The sequence below is a fragment of the Magnolia sinica genome, chromosome 11 (genome assembly GCF_029962835.1).
Source record: "Magnolia sinica isolate HGM2019 chromosome 11, MsV1, whole genome shotgun sequence".
Taxonomy (NCBI): domain Eukaryota; kingdom Viridiplantae; phylum Streptophyta; class Magnoliopsida; order Magnoliales; family Magnoliaceae; genus Magnolia; species Magnolia sinica.
In genome coordinates this window covers 80,532,857-80,538,856 of record NC_080583.1, presented here as the reverse complement: position 1 = coordinate 80,538,856, position 6,000 = coordinate 80,532,857, and the positions used below count along the sequence as shown (strand labels likewise).

Sequence of the window (6,000 nt, the reverse complement as noted above, 5' to 3'; positions counted from 1 at the left end):
AAATCTGAATGGTCAGGATAGCTTGGCATCAATACCGCGTGTAAGGGGGGATGGGTGACTGCAATTTTCTTAAATGACCATCGGATTGGTTTGGATTGCTTTAGTAGCATGATATTGGAGATATACTCGTCCACAGTGGGACCCACAAATTTGAATGGTTTTGATAGCGACCAGTCATGCCACGTGCAAGGAGGATGAGTCACCACCATTTAAAAATGGTAACTGAGAGACTTTTGAGGGATTTTCAAATATTCAGAAAAGAAAAGCATTTCTGTTAGAGAGAAATCATTTGAGTTCACGTACTCAGAAACTCAAATAGCATCGAGAGCTCTGTTTCAAATCTCAATAGCATCTTTGGGATGGATGCAAACCAGTTTTCAAAGGTATGATTAAAATGATATTTTTTTCTATCTCTTTCAAATCTCATATTTCAATCCCATCTTTTCCATGTCTTTGTATTCAAATCATCATCTGAAATTGCATCTTCATGTCAATTCATCTCTTGAATAACATGTCACTTGGGTACGCTATTGTGTTTTTTTGCGTACATTGGTATTTGCATTTTGTTCCTCCCACTGATAAAACCCTTTTATCAAATTTCAGCACTGGAAAAAGGTGTTGGCACTTTTAAATCATTTAATTATCTTTTCTTTTTTAAAATTTGAATATTCTGTTTGATGTAATTCATATATTTCTATAATGGGTTTCTTTCTCTTTCATTTTCTTTTCAAGAATGGGGTTTTCTTGATCTTTTGTTTAAGGTCCAGTTCTGGTTTTTTATTCACCCATTCTTGAATTCAGTCATTTGGGTTTTTTTTTTTTCCTCTTTACTTTTTATTTTCAGCCATTCTTGAATTCAATCATTTGGGTTTTTCCTTGATCTTTTGAGTCCTAAATTCTTGAATTCTACACTGTTTGGATCTCAAATTTGAGCCAGGAAAGTAGTCACAGTCTATTTCTGTTTGTTCTGACTTTGTTCCTGAACTATCTCTAAAATGCTCTGGTCGGAGCTGGAGAAGTAACGCTTCAGTCAAGACATATTCTGATCTCGGTTGAGTATCTTGGTCACTGATGCAGACGCATTTGCATTTCTTGCAATTGTTTAAATGCCTTATCTGGGTTTTCTATTGATCTTTTCTTTGAGATCCAACTCATGTTTTTCAATTCATTCACCTTCGTTTCTTTCTCCTTCTGTTGTTTTTCAAATACCCAATTCAAGAGTCAATGTAGAATCCAATTCATATGGAGATAAAAGTTCATGTGAATGTCTTGTTTTATTTATGTTTGCTAGCATTCATTTCACTATGTAAAATGGTAGATTTATGCCCGAGCTCATATGGGAGCTCTGGAATGGATTTCATGTTTTTCTCTCTCTGACAAAATCATGCAGTCCCTCAGCCATGGATATGGATAGATTTCTTGGGTTCTAAACTCCTACATTGGGGACCAGTCTAGTGATCCAGACCATCTGATGGGACCCACCCTGGATGCACCATGCCAAAAATCACACAGATTGGAACCTCCTAGCCATCTAATCTTAGCTATTCACTGCCATGTGAAACCATCTATTTGCAGGCTGGTTTTTCAAAGATTAGGACTGTTCCACTGGGGATATTTTTAGGGCAACACCCATCATTTCTTTGGATGGAAGATTGTACAATTATGCATTTTTTTCATCTTCTAAATTATAGAGTTTAGAATCAGCTTCACCGTGACAATAGGATATTTGAATCCTATTTCGTTTGGATTTTGATTATACCTTTTTTCTTTCTTTTTTCTTTTGGTATTATCTAGATGTGTTTGGTTCCCTGGATTTGCTTTTCCTTCAAGCAAGTGATAGGGTTTTATCAATAAAGCTTCTGTTAGGAGAGTGGATAGTCCATTTTATTAGTGTATATGCCTGCATATAGGAGTACTGGATGGAATCAAAGGACTATATGTAGGAGGCTAGTTAAATGGTCATCTAGGAAAAGATGGTAGAGGATATGAATAGGCAGTTAAGGGAACTCTGCTCACCTTAGGTGCAACTGCCCTTGGAATGCCTGGAACTCCAAGGCACTTACAAAATAAATTATTTTAATACTATGTATATTATATATGGTTTTGCTAAGTTTCCCACCTTCATGGGGATGTTGGCAATGTCCCCAAACTTTTAAAATGTACAATGTCACCTATTGTCAATCTGAACCGTTCATTCATTCATACAACTAGTATCAAGCCATGGTGCAAAATTTGTACTAATCGGGTGATCCTAAGCTTCTAATCAATAGCATGAAATGTATAATCAAGATTGACCGAGAAACAAAATAGGTCCAATTACCATCTTGAAACTTTTATTAGATAGATCTCACTTCGATTTTCTTATGATTCTAAAGGAACACTTTGATTTGATTATTCTAACCATGTGACTTATGGCTCATAAACAATTGACGGTTGTAACAAAAAGGTTAGGGTAATCTGATCAGAGTGATTCTTGAACCATGGCTGGCTTCTAGTTGTATTGATGAACGAATGGTTGAGATCAATGATTGGTCACCGCGTCTGCCATTTAAAAGCTTTGGGGCATTGCTAACATCCCATGAAGGTGGGGATGTTAGCAAAAGCTGCAAAACCCTATCATATACAGATGCATATTGATTTTATTTTATTTTTTAAAATAGTTTTAGCTCAAAAACTAATTTTAACACAATGAAATAAAACTAATTGTAAAGTTGTTATGCATTTTAACAAAGTGATATTTAGTCATCATTTCAAATACTTACATCTAGTACAACATTCCAATGAATTCACTGAACCCTAGAATTTCAAAATTTCCTAAACCTAAAAACTCTAATTTCATAAACTTCGCTATTCCTCTTATAGCTCTAAACTGTATTCCTAATTTTTGCTAACTTCACCTAATTTGAATCATAATATCGAAATTCCCCAGATGCAAACTCTAAATTTCCTAATATTCCCAACTCCCCCAAATTCCCCAACCCAAAATCATGATTTTTCTAAAATCCCTGAAAATTTTAAACCTCAAATCTAGATTTTCAATATCTCCAAATCCTTTAACCTAAATTTTTCAATCCCCTAAGATCCCCAATTTGTCTTCTATCTCGTATGTGGCACAGATGGAAACTCAAATTGCTTTTAATTAGTCCATGTAATGCTAGAAACACCAATAGGAGAAAGAAATCAAGAAGATTTTATGAGTTCATAAAAAATCTGAGAAATTTGAGAAGAGGCATTTTTCACAATCAAAGCTTTGATCTAAAAGAAATGGGAAAATTGTGCTTAAAGAGGGTTTATATGACATCTTTCCACCCTTAATTGGTGTTTACATACTAAAAACACCATTCTTTGAGGTACCCAAAAGGATAAGCCACAATGATATGCAAGCGACATCTAGGCACACTTAGTGCACACCTAGTTTCGTGATTTTGGCGCTAAGGCTAACCTTTCTGGAGCTAAGCCTAGCACTGGATATCAATACAAGCCTTCCGGTAGTTCTCAGTCTAGGCCCAAGGATGAGAAGGGTAAAGGAGTTGTTGGGTCTAGCTTGCGCAAAAGTGATGCGACTAGGTGTTTTATATGTCAGGGGTTTGGTCGCTTTGCTCACCAGTGTGGCACAAAAGAGGGCACCAAGGTATTCCTTATTGATGGGCAAGTAGAAGTAGTGCCCCCAGAGAGTGACGGTGAGGAGGAAGAATATGAGCCATCAGAAACCCCTAGTGATGAGGAAGAGGGAGTGTAAGAGTCTGCGACCCTCGTAGTTGTGCGTTGCGCCTTTGCACAAGCTAAGAATACTGATGATTGGCGCCGTAACATGATCTTCTGTACTTATACCAAATGTGGTGATAAGAGCTGCAAGATGATCGTGTATAGTGGTAGTTGTGCCAACGTGGCATCAACTAACACTGTGAGTCATTTGGGCTTGAAGCTTGAAGCACATCTTCAACCTTATAGAGTATCCTGGGTTGATGAAACTTTCATTCCAGTCTTGCACCATTGTCTTGTTCTTATTCAATTTGGATCATATAAAAACACACTTTGGTGTGATGTTGTTCCCATGGATGTTGGCCATATCATTTTGGGTAGGCCCTGACTCTATAATAGGCATGTCACCCATATTTGGTCGTTCGAATGTGTGTACATTCTGGTTTGAGGGCAAGAAAGTCAAGCTAAACCCACTTCCACCTAAGAACGCGATTGGAAAGGAGTTCACCACACAAAGTGGTGTAAGGGGCTCAAAAAAATTGAAGGAATCGAAGTCTAAGTCTAAACCTCTCCATATTCTAAATGCCAAGGACTTTGAGCGAGAAACTGAGTCGGACTCGATAGTGTACGCCCTTGTGACTAGGGAGAGTGCACTAGAGGCTAGTGTAGAGTTACCCACTGAGGTTATTACGGTAGTGGATGAGTTTTGTGATGTCTTTCCTACGGATCTACCGGATGAGCTTCCCCCTATGAGGGATATACAGCATGCCATTGATTCAGTCCCTGGGGCGACTCTACCAAACCTCCCTTATTATAGAATGAACCCAAAAGAGCATATAGAGTTGAAGAGACAAATTGATAAGCTCCTAGAAAAGGGTTTCATTCGAGAGAGCATGAGCCCGTGTGCCGTGCCTGCCCTTCTTACACCTAAGAAGGATGACCCATGGAGGATGTGTGTTGATAGTAGGGCCATCAACAAAATCACAGTCAAGTACCGGTTTCCCATACCGCGTCTTGATGACATGTTAGATATGATGGCCAACGCTACTGTCTTCTCAAAAATTGACCTCAAAAGTGGTTATCACCAAATCCGTGTATGCCCTGGTGATGAGTAGAAGATGGCCTTCAAGACGAAGGATGGGCTATACGAGTGGCTAGTCATGCCTTTTGGGTTGACTAATGCCCCAAGTACCTTCATGTGTGTGATGACCCAAGTGTTGAGGCCCTTCATAGGGAAGTTCTTGGTTGTCTACTTTGATGACATCCTGATTTATAGCTTGACCAAGGAGCAATACCTTAACCATTTGAGGCAAGTTTGTGGGATCCTTATAGCCGAGAAATTGTACGCCAACCTAAAGAAGTGTGTGTTTATGTCTAGTAGTGTTATCTTCTTAGGTTTTGTTGTGTCAGCTGAGGGTGTAACGGTGGATCCTGAGAAGGTCAAAACCATTGTCAATTGGCCTGAACCCCGCAATATTCACGAGGTGCGCAGCTTTTACCGGTTGGCCACCTTTTATAAGCGGTTCATTCGAGGCTTCAGTTCCATTATGGCTCCCATCACAGATTGCATAACAAAAAGAGAGTTTCAATGGACGAAGGTAGCCTCGAAGGCCTTCAAGGAGATAAAGGTCAGGATGATCGAAGTTCCAGTCACGCGACTTCCGGATTTTTCGAAAGTTTTTGAAGTCACATGTGACGCGTTAGGAGTCGGCATAGGAGGAGTACTTAGTCAGGAAGGGCACCATGTCGTCTTTTTTGGTGAGAAACTGAATGAGGCGATGTAAAAATACTCCACCTATGACAAAGAATTCTATGCGGTAGTGCAATCATTGCGCCACTGGCATCGTTATCTATTGTTGTAAGAATTCGTCTTGTTCTTAGATCACGAGGCCTTGAAATATCTGAACTCTCAGAAGAAATTAAACCCTAGGCATGCCAAGTGGGTCCAATTCCTTCAAGAGTACACTTTTGTGCTTAAGCACAAGGCCTGTGTAGAGAATAAGTCTGCCGATGCGTTGAGTCGTCGAGTCGCGTTACTCAATTTCATGAGTGTCGAAGTCACGGGCCTCAAGTGTGTTAAAGAGGATTATTCTGAGTGCCCAGATTTTGGAGTTGTGTATGCATCGTTGTTGGGGAGTCCATCAGGAGCTAGCAGTGAGTACTTGATTTTGGACGGATATTTGTTTAGGAGTGACCACTTGTGCATACCTCGCACCTCCTTCCGCGATTTTTTTGTCTGGGAGTTACATTCAGGAGGGGTCGCGGGTCATTTTGGTCGAGATAAGACTATTGCCCTAG

General features: G+C 39.5%; 1 protein-coding gene across 2 annotated transcripts in view; it reads left to right on the top strand.

Annotated features, from left to right (window-relative positions):
* The first annotated feature begins 244 nt into the window (after nt 1–244).
* LOC131219466 (two-pore potassium channel 1-like) overlaps nt 245–6,000 on the top strand; it is a 68,673-nt gene continuing 62,917 nt past the window's right edge. Inside the window, exon 1 of one of the 2 annotated variants that reach the window (XM_058214618.1) lies at nt 245–383. The gene's annotated coding sequence lies outside the window, so the exon portion shown is untranslated. The remainder of the gene's footprint in view (nt 384–6,000) is intronic. The other variant, XM_058214617.1, reaches the window with a different exon arrangement.